At 37.9% G+C, this 24,288-nt stretch overlaps 1 pseudogene; it reads right to left on the bottom strand.

Annotated features, from left to right (window-relative positions):
- Positions 1-2,623: 2,623 nt before the first annotated feature.
- Positions 2,624-22,795, bottom strand: LOC104112150 (uncharacterized; annotated as a pseudogene).
- Positions 22,796-24,288: the final 1,493 nt, after the last annotated feature.

The following is a 24,288-nucleotide window of genomic DNA, read 5'->3' as shown; positions in this document are numbered from 1 at the left end:
ATTTTTCTTTATTCTTCTCTCATCCTTTTGCCGACGACGGAAAGTCAACCTGATCATCTTCGATCCTTATCTTCGACTCGTACCGGTTGTGGACATGCGCCCAAGTTGTTGCTTGGAAATCAAACAAGCTTTTCTTCATTTTCCGGGAAGCGACTGAACTTCTCTGATTCAGGCCCTTGGTGAATGCTTTAGCCGCCCATTCGTCCAGAACAGCTGGGAGCAACATCCTCTCCTTTTGGAGTCGGGTAACAAACTCTCGCAGCAACTTGGATTCTCCTTGTGCAATTCTAAATATGTCGGCCTTCCAGGCCTGTACCTTTCTGGCCCCGGCATGAGCCTTAACAAAAGAATCTGCAAGCATCTCAAAGGAATCTATGGAATGCTTGGGTAACAATGAATACTACGTCAAGGCTCCCCTCGTGAGAGTCTCTCCAAAAGTTTTCAGCAAATCAAATTCAATCTCGTGGGGAGCTAAATCATTCCCCTTCACCGCCATTGTATAGGTGGTAATATGCTCCTGAGGGTCTGAAGTTCTATCATACTTTGGTACGTCGCGCATTTTAAACCGCTTCGGGATTAATTCTCATGCCATACTTGGTTTGTATGGCAACTGAGTATACTTCTTTGAGTCCGGTCCTTTCAGCACCGGTGGTGCACCCGAGATTCGGTCCATGTGGGCGTTCACTTCTCTCATAAACTATAAGAGTTCATTCTTGGAGGGATAGTTTTTGTTATTGGGGTCGGATCTGATCCCCCCAGCCCCATCGGAACCAACTTAGCCCTTCGGGGTGTTTTTATCGACCCTCTGTGTTGTTTGATTTGCGGGAGCACCGGGAGGAACTAGATCTAGTTTATTTGCATTATTGGAAGCCCACGATAACGCCTGCTTCAACTCCATCATAACCTTATCATGTCGTGTGAGGTGGCCTAGAATGATTACTTGTTGCTCTTGTAGGATCCTTACCGCATCAACAACATGGTCATCTTCACCATCATTGGGAGCTGCCTCCCGAACATGTCGTGGGTACCGCCTGTCACGGATCGGCGTGGTATCATTCCCCTCATTATGGGTGTCACTGATTGAATCCTCGAAATGAGGTTGGTCTCCTTGAACCTCAGGATTGTGTGTGTTGTTAACATCGTTATCTGCCATTTCTTATGGTTTTTGCTAGACAAATAATCAAAACACGTTAGTAAAAGAGGCAAGGATCAACTTAATTACACGGCTATCTAGGCCCCACAGTGGGCGCCAAACTGTTTACCTGTAAAATGGTACAATTGAATTTATATGTAGTTTCTAGACAAGTGAATTAATTTGATCATAAAATAATAAAATAATTAAAGAAATATGCAATACTTAGTCTTGAAATGAAGATGAAATCACGAAAACAGTAATTCCGGGGGCAGAGCTTCCGGGCACAACAGTGATGAAACCAAGAAACAAGAAAGTAAAATTGTAGAAAGCTTTTAATCGATTATAATGTAAGTTTGCCAGAAAAGTCGTCCCGTTACAATGGTAATAGAGCTCACTACTTATAGTTACACCTAGGGAATAAGGACCTAGGTTCAAGTCCATCTTCAATGCCAATTATGAGGGTCATTGAAGAATGTGTAACGGCATGTATGAATGCCATATCTTTTTGTAACGGGTAGTGCACTAAATGTTGTGGAATATTTCCCATTAAATGCTACCGGACGGAGGGTATTTATTGCTTCTTTATGAGTGTCATTCCTTCCGGTAACTAACGGGATAATTGTCTTTGGTTCTAATTGTCCCCCGTCTTAAGTTACACGTATTACTCTCTTAAGTGGCCACTTAGCATAGCGTATTTTACCGTATACAATAGCGTGACCAAATATTTTAAATTCTCTCAAAAAAAATAAAAAGAAATTCCTGATAATTTTCATCATTTCCATGAAACCTATGCACGTAAATGGGAGGTAAAACTATAGAAATAAGTAAAAAAAAAAAATAGATACTATTTACTAACAATTAGTCATTAAGTCATGTTATAAAAATTAGCAGAAAAAATTATCAATGACATACAATATTGGGAAAAACCCTAAAAAAGTAAAGATGTACCATGATGCCAAATGTAGCATCTTCCGCGACCTTTATGAGCAACAACATAAGCATTGTTCACTGTGTGAAACGTATCTCTATATATGGGATACACATTTGCTATATACGGGATACACAGATGATCCACGAGTAATATACAGTGGATATATATTTTATCTTATACTTCAAATTTTTAATTAAACCCATCTCAAAAGCTCATCAAATCGTCCAAAAATTGATATTGAAACTCCTTAAGATATACTAATAAATCTATTTTAAATTTCCAACAATACCCACTAAAACAAATTTCAATTTCGGAAAACAAGATACTCCCTCTAATGCACAAGAAACAAAAATGTGAATTTTGATCTTTTGCAAAAGCACAGCCACAAGTGGGCAGTGTCATACTATTTTCAGCAGATTTCACATTAATTGAGCTAAAGAAGACTAATTAGATTTAACTTTTTGCATTTTCCCTGTAGCTGCTACAGAAGTTACTAATCAACTAAAAACAAAAGTGCACCTAATATATGAAAGAAATGCAACAAAAGCATCACTAACTAGAACAAACTAGTGCTCCATTTGTTATTAAACATTATGAAAACTAGCACAAGAAGTGGAAAAGCTCCACTACCGGTCTACCATATTACAGATTACAGGCAAGACAGAGCATATTGTCAATGCCTTTATTTCATACATAGACTACATATTATTAGTTAGGACTTAGGAAACAGCAACCTTAGACTTCTGGAGATCATTCTCCACTTCACGAACATATTCATCCACTTTGCTTACGTATTCAGATTCTCCTTCACAATAAAAGTTCCATTAGCACTGAAATAGTTGCAGCCCTTCATGCCTGCACAACAATTGGTGCATATTTGATTATTTTTCTTTTCTTCTGAACGTGGACAAACTCCATAGGCAATTCTTGGATCACAATTTCGGGGACAAGCTTTTGGATTTCTAGGATCAGACTCTCCTTTACAAACAAAAGTTCCATCAGCACTGAAATAGTTACAACCCTTCGTGCCTGCGCAACAGTTGGTGCATATTTGATTGTCCTTCTTTTCTTCTGAAAGTGGGCAAAGTCCGCAGGCAATTCTTGGATCACAATTTAGGGGACAAACTTTTGGATTTCTAGGATCAGACTCTCCTTTACAAACAAAAGTTCCATCAGCACTGAAGTAGTTACAACCCTTCTTACATGCGCAACAGTTGGTGCATATTCGATTATCCTTCTTTTCTTCTGAAAGTGGACAAAGTCCATAGGCAATTCTTGGATCACAATTTCGGGGACAAGCTTTTGGATTTCTAGGATCAGACTCTCCTTTACAAACAAAAGTTCCATTAGCACTGAAGTAGTTACAACCCTTCGTGCCTGCGCAACAGTTGGTGCATATTTGATTGTCCTTCTTTTCTTCTGAAAGTGGGCAAAGTCCATAGGCAATTCTTGGATCACAATTTAGGGGACAAACTTTTGGATTTCTAGGATCAGACTCTCCTTTACAAACAAAAGTTCCATCAGCACTGAAGTAGTTACAACCCTTCGTGCCTGCGCAACAGTTGATGCATATTCGATTGTCCTTTTCTTTTGAAAGTGGGCAAAGTCCATAGGCAATTCTTGGATCACAATTTCGGGGACAAGCTTTTGGATTTCTAGGATCAGATTCTCCTTTACAAATAAAAGTTCCATCAGTACTGAAGTAGTTACAACCCTTCGTGCCTGCACAACAATTTGTGCATATTTGATTGTTCTTCTTTTCTTTTAGACGTGGGCAAACCCCATAAGCAATTCTTGGATCACAGTTAAAGGGACAAGCCTTGGCATGTGCATGTTCCACATTGCTTACAAGCAGAGACATTCCTACAACATAGCCAAAATAATTACCTTATGAGTGTTGCACAATGGATTGAAGTAATAGGGTAAGGGAGAAACTTAGAAAAAGGGAAATACATAAAATCCTCCTTACAAGTAGTCTGTTTAAACCAGTTAGAACCTTCAATTACATAAGTTTACTACGGAAAGTTCAAAGGGAAACCTACTTATCCAGATGCAATTAATCCTTGCTTGTAAATCACACAGTTTTTCATGCATACTTCCGTGATATAGCCATTCCCCATTCATGTGGGGGATTGTTGAGGTTTTATTTTTAAGATGTAATATTCTTAAAATGAGGGTGAATGGGAAATGGAGGGAAAATGAAATTTTGAGTAAAATTTTAAGTTTCCCCCTCTTAACAATGAGACATTGTCCCATATTGGAAGTGGAAGACATTTTTGGTGGGTATATATATAATTGCTCTTCTTGTAGCTCTTAAAGAGTTAAGAAGAAAGCAAGCCTCGCGCCGTCGTCGTCGCTCGCTCGCTCGGCTCGGCTTCGGCTTCGGCTTCGGCTTCGGCTTCGGCTTCGGCTTCGGCTTCGGCTTCGGCTTCGGCTTCGGCTTCGGATTCGGATTCGGATTTGGTCAAATGATTGATTGATTAATTTTTTGGACCAAATTTATTTGTTAATAGTAAATATTAACGTAAGATTATCCGTATTTATAACGGATATTTTCCAATCCGTGTATTGATAATTTGGCAGCCGGATAATGGTCTTCCCACCATGAAGTGCTTGCTCCACAAACATGTAATGCTTGCTCCACCATGAAGGGTGGACGTTTGGTCTTGCACTCCTTCTTGGCTGCTATATATATGAGCAGCAAATGTTGAAGAAATACAAAAACTCAACATACAATTCGCTCAACAAATTGGCTATACATTGCACTCCTTCCTCTCAGAACTTTCATACGTTTTTCTGAGTATATACTCCTTCGTTCTGCATTGTTTTTAACTTCAAACAAAGCAACTGTAAGTGTGATTTGCTACCGAACTTTGTGTTCGCCGAAACACTGGGGTTTGAAGTACCGCTACACCAGTGTGTTATTCGTTCTATCCTGGGAGAAAATAATCCATTACCTTGGGTACTAGGAGGGGATTAAATTCCTTAAGGAAACACTGTGAATTCAGTGGGCTCGAATTTATTATTATTGTTTCATTACGTTAACTTATATTTTGCAGAATTAATATTTACAAATACAGCAATATTGACCGGGAATAACAATCTTAAGGAATTTAATATTTATTTCTGTACTTGTGTTATTCTTATTATTCTGCAAACTAAAACCTTTGTGGTTTGTGTACTCCCGTTTTGGAGAGTTAAGCCTTCGTGGCGTTTTGTTGGATATTAAAATCTACGTGATTTTTACTCCAGTTTGAAAACGTGTATTAAACGTTTGTTTGTGTCATTCTTTTCTGAAAAAGATGATGACTGAAAACGAAAACCAAGCTGTTCCGATGGCGACTGCCAACACAGCGACAAGCCGAACACCGGCGTTGGCACCGGCAGAAAAACCCGGAAAATTTTTCGGGATTGATTTCAAACGCTGGCAGCAGAAGATGTTCTTCTACTTAACTACGTTATGTCTACAGAAGTTCATCAAGGAAGATGTTCCTGATCTGCCGGATAAAACTCCAGATAATGAACGCTTTCTCGTGATTGAAGCGTGGAAGCATTCTGATTTTTTATGCAAGAATTATATTCTTAGCGGACTGGATGATAATCTGTATAATGTATACAGTAGCATGGAGACATCCAAAGAATTGTGGAATGCGCTTGAAAAGAAATATAAGACTGAAGATGCCGGGATGAAGAAATTCGTTGCCGCAAAATTTTTGGACTACAAAATGATAGATAGCAAGTCTGTTATTACTCAAGTCCAGGAATTGCAAGTGATTATTCATGATCTACTTGTTGAAGGTCTTGTAATCAACGAAGCATTCCAAGTAGCAGCAATGATTGAGAAGTTGCCTCCGTTGTGGAAGGACTTCAAAAATTATTTGAAACACAAACGAAAGGAAATGTCCCTTGAAGATCTCATTGTTCGGTTGAGAATCGAAGAGGACAATAAAGCTGCTGAAAGGAGAGGCCGTGGAAATTCAACAATAATGGGAGAAAATATTGTTGAAGCTAACAAAAAGAGGAAGAAGGCTTCTGGTCCGAAATACAACCCAAGTAAGAAGCGGTTCAGTGGAAACTGCTACAACTGTGGGAAAACCGGACACAAATCTACGGAGTGTCGTGCTCCGAAGAAAGACAAGAAAAGGGGTCAAGCAAACATGGTAGTAAACCATGATGATGTTGATAACTTGTGTGCCATGCTCTCTGAATGTAACTTGGTGGGAAATCCTAAACTGTGGTGGTTTGATTCAGGAGCCACTCGCCATGTTTGTGCAGTTAGAGAGGCTTTTGCTACCTATGCTCTTGCTGAACCCGGAGAGACAGTTTATATGGGAAATGCTTCAACAGCAAAAGTTGAAGGATATGGGAAGGTATTTCTAAAAATGACTTCTGGCAAGGTCATGACTTTGAACAATGTCCTTCATGTTCCCGAAATGAGAAAGAATTTAGTCTCTACTGGACTTCTTGTTAAGCACGGTTTTAAGTGCGTTTTTGTATCCAACAAGGTTGTAATTAGTAAGAATGGAATATTTGTGGGAAAAGGTTACCTCACCGAGGGCCTTTTCAATCTAAATGTAATGGTTGTTGAAAATAATAATAATATTTCAGCTTCTTCTTACTTACTTGAGTCAAATGATTTATGGCATGTACGTTTGGGTCATGTCAATTATAAAACCTTGCGGAAAATGATTAACTTGGAAGTACTGCCCAAGTTTGAATGCGAAAAATCAAAATGTCAAATATGTGTGGAATGTAAGTATGTTAAACATCCTTATAAGTCAGTTGAAAGGAATTCAAATCCTTTAGACTTAATTCACACAGATATTTGTGACATGAAGTCAATACCATCTCGCGGTGGAAAGAAGTATTTCATAACTTTTATTGACGATGGTACTCGATATTGCTATGTTTACTTACTGAATAGTAAAGATGAAGCAATAGACGCATTCAGGCAATACAAAAATGAAGTTGAAACGCAACTTAACAAGAAAGTAAAAATGATAAGAAGTGATAGGGGTGGTGAATATGAATCTCCTTTTGAAGAAATATATTTAGAATATGGAATTATTCATCAAACAACAGCCCCTTACACGCCCCAATCTAATGGGATTGCGGAAAGAAAGAATCGCACATTAAAGGAGATGATGAATGCGTTGTTGATAAGTTCTGGTTTGCCACAGAACTTGTGGGGGGAAGCCATTCTTACGGCTAATCGAATATTAAATCGAGTGCCCCATAGCAAAACACAATCCATTCCTTATGAACAATGGAAAGGAAGGAAGCCCAACTTGAATTATTTTAAAGTGTGGGGGTGTTTGGCAAAAGTGTAAGTTCCTAAACCCAAAAGGGTAAAGATAGGACCGAAAACCGTTGATTGTGTTTTCATAGGATATGCGACAAATAGTAAAGCATATCGATTTCTGGTTCATAAATCAGAAAATCCCGACATTCATAATAATACGGTTATAGAATCAGATAATGCTGAGTTTTTTGAAAATATATATCCGTATAAAAAGGAATGTGAGTCGTTTGGTGAAGGATCTAAACGACCTCGGGAAGAAACAAAAGAAAGTACATGTAATCAGGAGAATCCAAGACGTAGTAAACGTCAAAGAACGTCTACTTCATTTGGACCAGATTTTGTGACTTTCTTATTGGAGAATGAGCCTCAAACATTTAAAGAAGCTATGACTTCTTCGGAATCATTGTTTTGGAAAGAGGCAGTCAATAGTGAAATAGAATCCATTTTGAACAACCATACATGGGAATTGGTTGATCTTCCTCCTGGAAATAAACCTTTGGGTTCTAAATGGATTTTTAAGAGAAAAATCAAAGATGATGGCACTATTGATAAATTCAAGGCAAGGCTCGTAGTCAAAGGGTATAGACAACGAGAAGGTCTAGACTACTTTGATACATACTCTCCAGTTACAAGAATTACGTCCATACGGATGTTAGTAGCATTAGCTGCAGTGTATGGTCTTGAAATTCATCAAATGGATGTTAAGACGGCCTTCTTAAATGGAGAGTTGGAGGAAGAAATTTACATGGAACAACCTGAAGGGTTTGTGGTTCCAGGTAAAGAAAAGAAGGTATGTAGACTTGTTAAGTCTCTTTACGGACTAAAACAAGCACCCAAACAATGGCATGCGAAATTTGACCAAACAATGTTGTCAAATGGTTTTAAGATAAATGAATGTGATAAATGCGTGTACATTAAAAATGTTCCAAATCACATAGTCATTGTTTGCCTATATGTGGATGATATGTTGATAATGAGTAATGACATTGCCAACATAAATGCTACTAAGCGTATGCTCAATAGCAAGTTTGATATGAAAGACTTGGGAGTTGCTGATTTAATTCTGGGAATTAAGATCAATAAGACTCCTCAAGGTCTGGCATTGTCACAATCTCATTATATTAAGACAGTACTTGAAAAATTCAAGCACTTGGGCTTTAAAGTTGCAAAGACTCCAATTGACGTGAATCTTGCATTAGCAAAGAACAAAGGCCAAAGCATATCACAATTGGATTATGCTCGTGTATTGGGATGCTTAATGTATATCATGAATTGTACACGACCAGACATAGCTTGTGCTATAAGTAAACTGAGTCGATATACGAGCAATCCAGGCCAATCTCATTGGATGGCAATGAAACGAGTTTTGGGATATTTAGAACATACCCAGAACTTTGAATTGCACTACAGTAATTTCCCTGCGGTGATTGAGGGATACTGTGATGCAAATTGGATCACCGGTTCAACTGATTCTAAGTCCACGAGTGGATATGTATTCACTATTGGTGGAGGAGCGGTATCTTGGAAGTCGTCCAAACAAACATGTATTGCCCGCTCTACAATGGAGGCTGAATTCATAGCCTTAGATAAAGCCGGTGAAGAAGCTGAATGGCTCCGGAATTTCTTGGAAGACATTCCATTTTGGCCCAAACCGTTGGCACCAATATGCATACATTGTGATAGTCAAGCGGCAATTGGAAGGGCTGGGAGCGTCATGTATAACGGTAAATCTCGTCATATACGACGAAGACATAAAACCGTTAGGCAATTACTCTCTAGAGGAATTATCACAATTGACTATGTAAAGTCAAGTGATAATGTGTCGGATCCACTTACAAAAGGCCTAACTAGAGAGGTAGTTGAGAAATCATCAAGGGGAATGGGGCTATGGCCGAGAACAAGTCATTGTGGCGGTAACTCTACCTAGAAGACTGGAGATCCCAAGATCTAGGTTCAAAGAGATCAAACAAAGTCATTAATGACGGTTCAACATTGTCAAATAAAATTTTAGTCCATTCTCGTGATGAGACAATGTTCAGTACCAAGGATAAAGCATTAAGGCTTTTTAATGATTTCTAAATTTGATACGGGGTATATCAAATAGTGTATCTACAGGATGACACGTTTAGGAATCACCTATTTAAGTGTGAAGTGTGAGCCGCTTCAAGGAGAACTTTGTAAGGCCAGTTCTCTACGCACTTATGAAACCAGGCGGTGTTCATGGCTGAAACGAACACAACAATGAGAACCAAAGACGGTTAAGGGTTGATTGTGTGACTTATGGTTGTCTAGGTATACACCAAAGATCGACGGTTCAAAGATATCAAATCTACCGATTGACCGAGTATATCCGACATAAGTTTACTACGGAAAGTTCAAAGGGAAACCTACTTATCCAGATGCAATTAATCCTTGCTTGTAAATCACACAGTTTTTCATGCATACTTCCGTGATATAGCCATTCCCCATTCATGTGGGGGATTGTTGAGGTTTTATTTTTAAGATGTAATTATTCTTAAAATGAGGGTGAATGGGAAATGGAGGGAAAATGAAATTTTGAGTAAAATTTTAAGTTTCCCCTCTTAACAATGAGACATTGTCCCATATTGGAAGTGGAAGACATTTTTGGTGGGTATATATATAATTGCTCTTCTTATAGCTCTTAAAGAGTTAAGAAGAAAGCAAGCCTCGCGCCGTCGTCGTCGCTCGCTCGCTCGGCTCGGCTTCGGCTACGGCTACGGCTTCGGCTTCGGCTTCGGATTTGGATTTGGATTTGGATTTGGTCAAATGATCGATTGATTGATTAATTTTTTGGACCAAATTTATTTGTTAATAGTAAATATTAACGTAAGATTATCCGTATTTGTAACGGATATTTTCCAATCCGTGTATTGATAATTTGGCAGCCGGATAATGGTCTTCCCACCATGAAGTGCTTGCTCCACAAACATGTAATGCTTGCTCCACCATGAAGGGTGGACGTTTGGTCTTGCACTCCTTCTTGGCTGCTATATATATGAGCAGCAAATGTTGAAGAAATACAAAAACTCAACATACAATTCGCTCAACAAATTGGCTATACATTGCACTCCTTCCTCTCAGAACTTCCATACGTTTTTCTGAGTATATACTCCTTCGTTCTGCATTGTTTTTAACTTCAAACAAAGCAACTGTAAGTGTGATTTGCTACCGAACTTTGTGTTCGCCGAAACACTGGGGTTTGAAGTACCGCTACACCAGTGTGTTATTCGTTCTATCCTGGGAGGAAATAATCCATTACCTTGGGTACTAGGAGGGGATTAAATTCCTTAAGGAAACACTGTGAATTCAGTGGGCTCGAATTTATTATTATTGTTTCATTACGTTAACTTATATTTTGCAGAATTAATATTTACAAATACAGCAATATTGACCGGGAATAACAATCTTAAGGAATTTAATATTTATTTCTGTACTTGTGTTATTCTTATTATTCTGCAAACTAAAACCTTTGTGGTTTGTGTACTCCCGTTTTGGAGAGTTAAGCCTTCGTGGCGTTTTGTTGGATATTAAAATCTACGTGATTTTTACTCCAGTTTGAAAACGTGTTATTAAACGTTTGTTTGTGTCATTCTTTTCTGAAAAAGATGATGACTGAAAACGAAAACCAAGCTGTTCCGATGGCGACTGCCAACGCAACGACAAGCCGAACACCGGCGTTGGCACCGGCAGAAAAACCCGGAAAATTTTTCGGGATTGATTTCAAACGCTGGCAGCAGAAGATGTTCTTCTACTTAACTACGTTATGTCTACAGAAGTTCATCAAGGAAGATGTTCCTGATCTGCCGGATAAAACTCCAGATAATGAACGCTTTCTCGTGATTGAAGCGTGGAAGCATTCTGATTTTTTATGCAAGAATTATATTCTTAGCGGACTGGATGATAATCTGTATAATGTATACAGTAGCATGGAGACATCCAAAGAATTGTGGAATGCGCTTGAAAAGAAATATAAGACTGAAGATGCCGGGATGAAGAAATTCGTTGCCGCAAAATTTTTGGACTACAAAATGATAGATAGCAAGTCTGTTATTACTCAAGTCCAGGAATTGCAAGTGATTATTCATGATCTACTTGTTGAAGGTCTTGTAATCAACGAAGCATTCCAAGTAGCAGCAATGATTGAGAAGTTGCCTCCGTTGTGGAAGGACTTCAAAAATTATTTGAAACACAAACGAAAGGAAATGTCCCTTGAAGATCTCATTGTTCGGTTGAGAATCGAAGAGGACAATAAAGCTGCTGAAAGGAGAGGCCGTGGAAATTCAACAATAATGGGAGAAAATATTGTTGAAGCTAACAAAAAGAGGAAGAAGGCTTCTGGTCCGAAATACAACCCAAGTAAGAAGCGGTTCAGTGGAAACTGCTACAACTGTGGGAAAACCGGACACAAATCTACGGAGTGTAGTGCTCCGAAGAAAGACAAGAAAAGGGGTCAAGCAAACATGGTAGTAAACCATGATAATGTTGATAACTTGTGTGCCATGCTCTCTGAATGTAACTTGGTGGGAAATCCTAAACTGTGGTGGTTTGATTCAGGAGCCACTCGCCATGTTTGTGCAGTTAGAGAGGCTTTTGCTACCTATGCTCTTGCTGAACCCGGAGAGACAGTTTATATGGGAAATGCTTCAACAGCAAAAGTTGAAGGATATGGGAAGGTATTTCTAAAAATGACTTCTGGCAAGGTCATGACTTTGAACAATGTCCTTCATGTTCCCGAAATGAGAAAGAATTTAGTCTCTACTGGACTTCTTGTTAAGCACGGTTTTAAGTACGTTTTTGTATCCAACAAGGTTGTAATTAGTAAGAATGGAATATTTGTGGGAAAAGGTTACCTCACCGAGGGCCTTTTCAATCTAAATGTAATGGTTGTTGAAAATAATAATAATATTTCAGCTTCTTCTTACTTACTTGAGTCAAATGATTTATGGCATGTACGTTTGGGTCATGTCAATTATAAAACCTTGCGGAAAATGATTAACTTGGAAGTACTGCCCAAGTTTGAATGCGAAAAATCAAAATGTCAAATATGTGTGGAATGTAAGTATGTTAAACATCCTTATAAGTCAGTTGAAAGGAATTCAAATCCTTTAGACTTAATTCACACAGATATTTGTGACATGAAGTCAATACCATCTCGCGGTGGAAAGAAGTATTTCATAACTTTTATTGACGATGGTACTCGATATTGCTATGTTTACTTACTGAATAGTAAAGATGAAGCAATAGACGCATTCAGGCAATACAAAAATGAAGTTGAAACGCAACTTAACAAGAAAGTAAAAATGATAAGAAGTGATAGGGGTGGTGAATATGAATCTCCTTTTGAAGAAATATGTTTAGAATATGGAATTATTCATCAAACAACAGCCCCTTACACGCCCCAATCTAATGGGATTGCGGAAAGAAAGAATCGCACATTAAAGGAGATGATGAATGCGTTGTTGATAAGTTCTGGTTTGCCACAGAACTTGTGGGGGGAAGCCATTCTTACGGCTAATCGAATATTAAATCGAGTGCCCCATAGCAAAACACAATCCATTCCTTATGAACAATGGAAAGGAAGGAAGCCCAACTTGAATTATTTTAAAGTGTGGGGGTGTTTGGCAAAAGTGTAAGTTCCTAAACCCAAAAGGGTAAAGATAGGACCGAAAATCGTTGATTGTGTTTTCATAGGATATGCGACAAATAGTAAAGCATATCGATTTCTGGTTCATAAATCAGAAAATTCCGACATTCATAATAATACGGTTATAGAATCAGATAATGCTGAGTTTTTTGAAAATATATATCCGTATAAAAAGGAATGTGAGTCGTTTGGTGAAGGATCTAAACGACCTCGGGAAGAAACAAAAGAAAGTACATGTAATCAGGAGAATCCAAGACGTAGTAAACGTCAAAGAACGTCTACTTCATTTGGACCAGATTTTGTGACTTTCTTATTGGAGAATGAGCCTCAAACATTTAAAGAAGCTATGACTTCTTCGGAATCATTGTTTTGGAAAGAGGCAGTCAATAGTGAAATAGAATCCATTTTGAACAACCATACATGGGAATTGGTTGATCTTCCTCCTGGAAATAAACCTTTGGGTTCTAAATGGATTTTTAAGAGAAAAATCAAAGATGATGGCACTATTGATAAATTCAAGGCAAGGCTCGTAGTCAAAGGGTATAGACAACGAGAAGGTCTAGACTACTTTGATACATACTCTCCAGTTACAAGAATTACGTCCATACGGATGTTAGTAGCATTAGCTGCAGTGTATGGTCTTGAAATTCATCAAATGGATGTTAAGACGGCCTTCTTAAATGGAGAGTTGGAGGAAGAAATTTACATGGAACAACCTGAAGGGTTTGTGGTTCCAGGTAAAGAAAAGAAGGTATGTAGACTTGTTAAGTCTCTTTACGGACTAAAACAAGCACCCAAACAATGGCATGCGAAATTTGACCAAACAATGTTGTCAAATGGTTTTAAGATAAATGAATGTGATAAATGCGTGTACATTAAAAATGTTTCAAATCACATAGTCATTGTTTGCCTATATGTGGATGATATGTTGATAATGAGTAATGACATTGCCAACATAAATGCTACTAAGCGTATGCTCAATAGCAAGTTTGATATGAAAGACTTGGGAGTTGCTGATTTAATTCTGGGAATTAAGATCAATAAGACTCCTCAAGGTCTGGCATTGTCACAATCTCATTATATTAAGACAGTACTTGAAAAATTCAAGCACTTGGGCTTTAAAGTTGCAAAGACTCCAATTGACGTGAATCTTGCATTAGCAAAGAACAAAGGCCAAAGCATATCACAATTGGATTATGCTCGTGTATTGGGATGCTTAATGTATATCATGAATTGTACACGACCAGACATAGCTTGTGCTATAAGTAAACTGAGTCGATATACGAGCAATCCAGGCCAATCTCATTGGATGGCAATGAAACGAGTTTTGGGATATTTAGAACATACCCAGAACTTTGAATTGCACTACAGTAATTTCCCTGCGGTGATTGAGGGATACTGTGATGCAAATTGGATCACCGGTTCAACTGATTCTAAGTCCACGAGTGGATATGTATTCACTATTGGTGGAGGAGCGGTATCTTGGAAGTCGTCCAAACAAACATGTATTGCCCGCTCTACAATGGAGGCTGAATTCATAGCCTTAGATAAAGCCGGTGAAGAAGCTGAATGGCTCCGGAATTTCTTGGAAGACATTCCATTTTGGCCCAAACCGTTGGCACCAATATGCATACATTGTGATAGTCAAGCGGCAATTGGAAGGGCTGGGAGCGTCATGTATAACGGTAAATCTCGTCATATACGACGAAGACATAAAACCGTTAGGCAATTACTCTCTAGAGGAATTATCACAATTGACTATGTAAAGTCAAGTGATAATGTGTCGGATCCACTTACAAAAGGCCTAACTAGAGAGGTAGTTGAGAAATCATCAAGGGGAATGGGGCTATGGCCGAGAACAAGTCATTGTGGCGGTAACTCTACCTAGAAGACTGGAGATCCCAAGATCTAGGTTCAAAGAGATCAAACAAAGTCATTAATGACGGTTCAACATTGTCAAATAAAATTTTAGTCCATTCTCGTGATGAGACAATGTTCAGTACCAAGGATAAAGCATTAAGGCTTTTTAATGATTTCTAAATTTGATACGGGGTATATCAAATAGTGTATCTACAGGATGACACGTTTAGGAATCACCTATTTAAGTGTGAAGTGTGAGCCGCTTCAAGGAGAACTTTGTAAGGCCAGTTCTCTACGCACTTATGAAACCAGGCGGTGTTCATGGCTGAAACGAACACAACAATGAGAACCAAAGACGGTTAAGGGTTGATTGTGTGACTTATGGTTGTCTAGGTATACACCAAAGATCGACGGTTCAAAGATATCAAATCTACCGATTGACCGAGTATATCCGACATAAGTTTACTACGGAAAGTTCAAAGGGAAACCTACTTATCCAGATGCAATTAATCCTTGCTTGTAAATCACACAGTTTTTCATGCATACTTCCGTGATATAGCCATTCCCCATTCATGTGGGGGATTGTTGAGGTTTTATTTTTAAGATGTAATTATTCTTAAAATGAGGGTGAATGGGAAATGGAGGGAAAATGAAATTTTGAGTAAAATTTTAAGTTTCCCTCTTAACAATGAGACATTGTCCCATATTGGAAGTGGAAGATATTTTTGGTGGGTATATATATAATTGCTCTTCTTGTAGCTCTTAAAGAGTTAAGAAGAAAGCAAGCCTCGCGCCGTCGTCGTCGCTCGCTCGCTCGGCTCGGCTTCGGCTACGGCTACGGCTTCGGCTTCGGCTTCGGATTTGGATTTGGATTTGGATTTGGATTTGGTCAAATGATCGATTGATTGATTAATTTTTTGGACCAAATTTATTTGTTAATAGTAAATATTAACGTAAGATTATCCGTATTTGTAACGGATATTTTCCAATCCGTGTATTTGATCATTGGCAGCCGGATAATGGTCTTCCCACCATGAAGTGCTTGCTCCACAAACATGTAATGTTTGCTCCACCATGAAGGGTGGACGTTTGGTCTTGCACTCCTTCTTGGCTGCTATATATATGAGCAGCAAATGTTGAAGAAATACAAAAACTCAACATACAATTCGCTCAACAAATTGGCTATACATTGCACTCCTTCCTCTCAGAACTTCCATACGTTTTTCTGAGTATATACTCCTTCGTTCTGCATTGTTTTTAACTTCAAACAAAGCAACTGTAAGTGTGATTTGCTACCGAACTTTGTGTTCGCCGAAACACTGGGGTTTGAAGTACCGCTACACCAGTGTGTTATTCGTTCTATCCTGGGAGGAAATAATCCATTACCTTGGGTACTAGGAGGGGATTAAATTCCTTAAGGAAACACTGTGAATTCAGTGGGCTCGAATTTATTATTATTGTTTCATTACGTTAACTTATATTTTGCAGAATTAATATTTACAAATACAGCAATATTGACCGGGAATAACAATCTTAAGGAATTTAATATTTATTTCTGTACTTGTGTTATTCTTATTATTCTGCAAACTAAAACCTTTGTGGTTTGTGTACTCCCGTTTTGGAGAGTTAAGCCTTCGTGGCGTTTTGTTGGATATTAAAATCTACGTGATTTTTACTCCAGTTTGAAAACGTGTATTAAACGTTTGTTTGTGTCATTCTTTTCTGAAAAAGATGATGACTGAAAACGAAAACCAAGCTGTTCCGATGGCGACTGCCAACGCAACGACAAGCCGAACACCGGCGTTGGCACCGGCAGAAAAACCCGGAAAATTTTCCGGGATTGATTTCAAACGCTGGCAGCAGAAGATGTTCTTCTACTTAACTACGTTATGTCTACAGAAGTTCATCAAGGAAGATGTTCCTGATCTGCCGGATAAAACTCCAGATAATGAACGCTTTCTCGTGATTGAAGCGTGGAAGCATTCTGATTTTTTATGCAAGAATTATATTCTAAGCGGACTGGATGATAATCTGTATATTGTATACAGTAGCATGGAGACATCCAAAGAATTGTGGAATGCGCTTGAAAAGAAATATAAGACTGAAGATGCCGGGATGAAGAAATTCGTTGCCGCAAAATTTTTGGACTACAAAATGATAGATAGCAAGTCTGTTATTACTCAAGTCCAGGAATTGCAAGTGATTATTCATGATCTACTTGTTGAAGGTCTTGTAATCAACGAAGCATTCCAAGTAGCAGCAATGATTGAGAAGTTGCCTCCGTTGTGGAAGGACTTCAAAAATTATTTGAAACACAAACGAAAGGAAATGTCCCTTGAAGATCTCATTGTTCGGTTGAGAATCGAAGAGGACAATAAAGCTGCTGAAAGGAGAGGCCGTGGAAATTCAACAATAATGGGAGAAAATATTGTTGAAGCTAACAAAAAGAGGAAGAAGGCTTCTGGTCCGAAATACAACCCAAGTAAGAAGCGGTTCAGTGGAAACTGCTACAACTGTGGGAAAACCGGACACAAATCTACGGAGTGTCGTGCTCCGAAGAAAGACAAGAAAAGGGATCAAGCAAACATGGTAGTAAACCATGATGATGTTGATAACTTGTGTGCCATGCTCTCTGAATGTAACTTGGTGGGAAATCCTAAACTGTGGTGGTTTGATTCAGGAGCCACTCGCCATGTTTGTGCAGTTAGAGAGGCTTTTGCTACCTATGCTCTTGCTGAACCCGGAGAGACAGTTTATATGGGAAATGCTTCAACAGCAAAAGTTGAAGGATATGGGAAGGTATTTCTAAAAATGACTTCTGGCAAGGTCATGACTTTGAACAATGTCCTTCATGTTCCCGAAATGAGAAAGAATTTAGTCTCTACTGGACTTCTTGTTAAGCACGGTTTTAAGTGCGTTTTTGTATCCAACAAGGTTGTAATTAGTAAGAATGGAATATTTGTGGGAAAAGGTTACCTCACCGAGGGCCTTTTCAATCTAAATGTAATGGTTGTTGAAAATAATAATAATATTTCAGCTTCTTCTTACTTACTTGAGTCAAATAATTTATGGCATGTACGTTTGGGTCATGTCAATTATAAAACCTTGCGGAAAATGATTAACTTGGAAGTACTGCCCAAGTTTGAATGCGAAAAATCAAAATGTCAAATATGTGTGGAATGTAAGTATGTTAAACATCCTTATAAGTCAGTTGAAAGGAATTCAAATCCTTTAGACTTAATTCACACAGATATTTGTGACATGAAGTCAATACCATCTCGCGGTGGAAAGAAGTATTTCATAACTTTTATTGACGATGGTACTCGATATTGCTATGTTTACTTACTGAATAGTAAAGATGAAGCAATAGACGCATTCAGGCAATACAAAAATGAAGTTGAAACGCAACTTAACAAGAAAGTAAAAATGATAAGAAGTGATAGGGGTGGTGAATATGAATCTCCTTTTGAAGAAATATGTTTAGAATATGGAATTATTCATCAAACAATAGCCCCTTACACGCCCCAATCTAATGGGATTGCGGAAAGAAAGAATCGCACATTAAAGGAGATGATGAATGCGTTGTTGATAAGTTCTGGTTTGCCACAGAACTTGTGGGGGAAGCCATTCTTACGGCTAATCGAATATTAAATCGAGTGCCCCATAGCAAAACACAATCCATTCCTTATGAACAATGGAAAGGAAGGAAGCCCAACTTGAATTATTTTAAAGTGTGGGGGTGTTTGGCAAAAGTGCAAGTTCCTAAACCCAAAAGGGTAAAGATAGGACCGAAAACCGTTGATTGTGTTTTCATAGGATATGCGACAAATAGTAAAGCATATCGATTTCTGGTTCATAAATCAGAAAATCCCGACATTCATAATAATACGGTTATAGAATCAGATAATGCTGAGTTTTTTGAAAATATATATCCGTATAAAAAGGAATGTGAGTCGTTTGGTGAAGGATCTAAACGACCTCGGGAAGAAACAAAAGAAAGTACATGTAATCAGGAGAATCCAAGACGTAGTAAACGTCAAAGAACGTCTACTTCATTTGGACCAGATTTTATGACTTTCTTATTGGAGAATGAGCCTCAAACATTTAAAGAAGCTATGACTTCTTCGGAATCATTGTTTTGGAAAGAGGCAGTCAATAGTGAAATAGAATCCATTTTGAACAACCATACATGGGAATTGGTTGATCTTCCTCCTGGAAATAAACCTTTGGGTTCTAAATGGATTTTTAAGAGAAAAATCAAAGATGATGGCACTATTGATAAATTCAAGGCAAGGCTCGTAGTCAAAGGGTATAGACAACGAGAAGGTCTAGACTACTTTGATACATACTCTCCAGTTACAAGAATTACGTCCATACGGATGTTAGTAGCATTAGCTGCAGTGTATGGTCTTGAAATTCATCAAATGGATGTTAAGACGGCCTTCTTAAATGGAGAGTTGGAGGAAGAAATTTACATGGAACAACCTGAAGGGTTTGTGGTTCCAGGTAAAGAAAAGAAGGTATGTAGACTTGTTAAGTCTCTTTACGGACTAAAACAAGCACCCAAACAATGGCATGCGAAATTTGACCAAACAATGTTGTCAAATGGTTTTAAGATAAATGAATGTGATAAATGCGTGTACATTAAAAATGTTTCAAATCACATAGTCATTGTTTGCCTATATGTGGATGATATGTTGATAATGAGTAATGACATTGCCAACATAAATGCTACTAAGCGTATGCTCAATAGCAAGTTTGATATGAAAGACTTGGGAGTTGCTGATTTAATTCTGGGAATTAAGATCAATAAGACTCCTCAAGGTCTGGCATTGTCACAATCTCATTATATTAAGACAGTACTTGAAAAATTCAAGCACTTGGGCTTTAAAGTTGCAAAGACTCCAATTGACGTGAATCTTGCATTAGCAAAGAACAAAGGCCAAAGCATATCACAATTGGATTATGCTCGTGTATTGGGATGCTTAATGTATATCATGAATTGTACACGACCAGACATAGCTTGTGCTATAAGTAAACTGAGTCGATATACGAGCAATCCAGGCCAATCTCATTGGATGGCAATGAAACGAGTTTTGGGATATTTAGAACATACCCAGAACTTTGAATTGCACTACAGTAATTTCCCTGCGGTGATTGAGGGATACTGTGATGCAAATTGGATCACCGGTTCAACTGATTCTAAGTCCACGAGTGGATATGTATTCACTATTGGTGGAGGAGCGGTATCTTGGAAGTCGTCCAAACAAACATGTATTGCCCGCTCTACAATGGAGGCTGAATTCATAGCCTTAGATAAAGCCGGTGAAGAAGCTGAATGGCTCCGAAATTTCTTGGAAGACATTCCATTTTGGCCCAAACCGTTGGCACCAATATGCATACATTGTGATAGTCAAGCGGCAATTGGAAGGGCTGGGAGCGTCATGTATAACGGTAAATCTCGTCATATACGACGAAGACATAAAACCGTTAGGCAATTACTCTCTAGAGGAATTATCACAATTGACTATGTAAAGTCAAGTGATAATGTGTCGGATCCACTTACAAAAGGCCTAACTAGAGAGGTAGTTGAGAAATCATCAAGGGGAATGGGGCTATGGCCGAGAACAAGTCATTGTGGCGGTAACTCTACCTAGAAGACTGGAGATCCCAAGATCTAGGTTCAAAGAGATCAAACAAAGTCATTAATGACGGTTCAACATTGTCAAATAAAATTTTAGTCCATTCTCGTGATGAGACAATGTTCAGTACCAAGGATAAAGCATTAAGGCTTTTTAATGATTTCTAAATTTGATACGGGGTATATCAAATAGTGTATCTACAGGATGACACGTTTAGGAATCACCTATTTAAGTGTGAAGTGTGAGCCGCTTCAAGGAGAACTTTGTAAGGCCAGTTCTCTACACACTTATGAAACCAGGCGGTGTTCATGGCTGAAACGAACACAACAATGAGAACCAAAGACGGTTAAGGGTTGATTGTGTGACTTATGGTTGTCTAGGTATACACCAAAGATCGACGGTTCAAAGATATCAAATCTACCGATTGACCGAGTATATCCGACATAAGTTTACTACGGAAAGTTCAAAGGGAAACCTACTTATCCAGATGCAATTAATCCTTGCTTGTAAATCACACAGTTTTTCATGCATACTTCCGTGATATAGCCATTCCCCATTCATGTGGGGGATTGTTGAGGTTTTATTTTTAAGATGTAATATTCTTAAAATGAGGGTGAATGGGAAATGGAGGAAAAATGAAATTTTGAGTAAAATTTTAAGTTTCCCCTCTTAACAATGAGACATTGTCCCATATTGGAAGTGGAAGACATTTTTGGTGGGTATATATATAATTGCTCTTCTTGTAGCTCTTAAAGAGTTAAGAAGAAAGCAAGCCTCGCGCCGTCGTCGTCGCTCGCTCGCTCGGCTCGGCTTCGGCTACGGCTACGGCTACGGCTTCGGCTTCGGCTTCGGCTTCGGATTTGGATTTGGATTTGGATTTGGATTTGGTCAAATGATCGATTGATTGATTAATTTTTTGGACCAAATTTATTTGTTAATAGTAAATATTAACGTAAGATTATCCGTATTTGTAACGGATATTTTTCAATCCGTGTATTGATAATTTGGCAGCCGGATTATGGTCTTCCCACCATGAAGTGCTTGCTCCACAAACATGTAATGCTTGCTCCACCATGAAGGGTGGACGTTTGGTCTTGCACTCCTTCTTGGCTGCTATATATATGAGCAGCAAATGTTGAAGAAATACAAAAACTCAACATACAATTCGCTCAACAAATTGGCTATACATTGCACTCCTTCCTCTCAGAACTTCCATACGTTTTTCTGAGTATATACTCCTTCGTTCTGCATTGTTTTTAACTTCAAACAAAGCAACTGTAAGTGTGATTTGCTACCGAACTTTGTGTTCGCCGAAACACTGGGGTTTGAAGTACCGCTACACCAGTGTGTTATTCGTTCTATCCTGGGAGGAAATAATCCATTACCTTGGGTACTAGGAGGGGATTAAATTCCTTAAGGAAACACTGTGAATTCAGTGGGCTCGAATTTATTATTATTATTTTATTACGTTAACTTATATTTTGCAGAATTAATATTTACAAATACAGCAATATTGACCGGGAATAACAGAATCACCCGCAACTAAACTCATTTTTCCTTTTCTTTTAGATTTTTTTACGGGCGAGCACTTAAAAGAGAGTGAGATGAGAAAATATGTCTGAAATTTTATCTTTTTCAGCAATTCTTTTGTTTAATTTTTTTCACTTCTTAAATTCTTTTATTTTTATTTTTTTTATAATCATTTATTTTCTCCATCCTTAGTCATATACCTCCCACAGTGCACACACGGAACACATCCTCAGGGGCATAAACGCACAAGTCACCAACACCCAAGGAGTCTCCAGCGAAAGAGATGAAGGAGAGACCAAAAAGTAAAAGAAAAAAGAATAAAATAAGGTAAAAAAAACCAACAAAAAAGAAAAAATTAAAGATCAAAGATTTTTTTAATGAAAATGACATATGGCACCAATTACCATATTTATTAAAACTAGAATTAGCCAAGAAAAAAAATAATAATACCACTTCAAGCGAGTTCAGGGGTAATAGGACTCTCGCACATTTAAAGGTTATAACGGAGTAAAGCGAACTATTTTGAGGGGATTTTTATATATTTTCCCTTAAATAAAGCTAAAATGAAAAGCCTTACCAAATAAGAGGAGGAGAGCAAGGAAACTAACTCTGTGAACAGCCATAACTTACTATCTCCTGAGTTTACCGTTTTTCTTTTTGAGGATGGAGAGTGTTATCTTATGCATCTATTTATAGCAGATGAGCCATCTAATAAAACAACACATGAGAATGACTTGACATCGAGCCATCGAAGACGACTTTGTTTCATTTATATAATGTAAATACACGTGGCTTTCATTTCCTGGTGCCCATGAAAAACAGTCCTTTGAGTATTTTTAAAAAACTGTAAGTTATTTGATGCATTTAATAACCAAAACAATATGTAGTCATTTTTAGATCAATTTCAAAAGAGTTAGTGCCCTAAAACTCGCTTAAACTATACAACTTTTATGAGTTGCCTACCTAAACTATCGCATGTCCCCAAAAACTCTTGAACTATATCCCCTTCAAATAAAACCCTTTCGTCACTTATGTGGCATAATGAGTGTAATAAATTGCCAGAGCGCATGACGGCTGAAAAAAGCCATTGAAATGGCTCACGTGACAGTGTTTAATGGCTAATTAGCCTTTCTTTTTTAAATTTTTTTTTTTTCTCTTTTTTTGTTTATATTTCACCTTCCTTCCTCTTCCTTTTACCTTTCTTTTTTATTTTTTCACCTTTCTTCTCCATTTCTTCATCTGAATACATATAAAATTCTCTCTCTTGTCAAAACCCTAATCTTCTATACCGATTCAAGAGCAAAAGCCTAGTTTTTATCTCGATTTTCGAACAGAGGTAAGAATAGACAAAGCAACTCAGGTTAGAACCAAGATTAATGGAGAAAATCGCTACTGAGAGAAGGTGTAGCCATTCTCCGATGAGAGCAAAGTCCCCAATGAGAGAATTCTTTGCCAATTGACCCACTACTTTTAACCTAGCCCTCTTTTATATTTTTATTGTGTAATTTTGTACAATGATATAATAAAGAGTATTAAAGTCTTAATTAAGTCTGTTTTTTAGATTAAGCTAAACAAATATCCACGTAGATTGTCACATGACAGATTTTAAAATAATTTGGAGTATGTATTATACACACTAGAAAGAATGCAATGATGGAGTTTTTTTATTAAGGGGGATATAGTTTAGGAGATTTTGGGGGACATGCGATAGTTTAGATAGGCAACTAACAAAGATTGTATAGTTTAGGCGGGTTTTAGGGTATTAACTCGTTTCAAAAACTACTATTGTGTTGTTTCGGTTTCTTCTTTTATTTTTCCTTGAGTCGAGATCTACTAGAAACAACTTCTCTATCTTCACAAGATAGAATAAGGTTTGGGTTACATACTATCCTTTCCAGACTTCATTTTTATGGGATTATACTGGATGTGTTGTTGTTGATTATCGACTAAACTTCGCTTTATATTTTATTGAAAGCCTCTGTTATACTACTCATCAAGTTTGTAAAAGGAACTTTGGTCGTGACTTGCTTTATAATGGGGCTTTTGCATCTATACCTAGTTTTGAGGTCACGATTGAACATATACCCACTTTGCAAAAATAATTGCAAGCCTACCCACTTTACAATCAACTTTAGAATTATCGGGTTTGAAGTTAAAAAAATTAGTCTAAAGTGAAAAAATTATACTTCAGAGGCACTTAAGGCCAAATAGGTCTGAAGTGGA

This window comes from Nicotiana tomentosiformis, chromosome 3, assembly GCF_000390325.3.
Source record: "Nicotiana tomentosiformis chromosome 3, ASM39032v3, whole genome shotgun sequence".
Taxonomy (NCBI): domain Eukaryota; kingdom Viridiplantae; phylum Streptophyta; class Magnoliopsida; order Solanales; family Solanaceae; genus Nicotiana; species Nicotiana tomentosiformis.
Note: the sequence above shows the minus strand (reverse complement) of the source record. Positions and strands in the feature narration are given on the sequence as shown.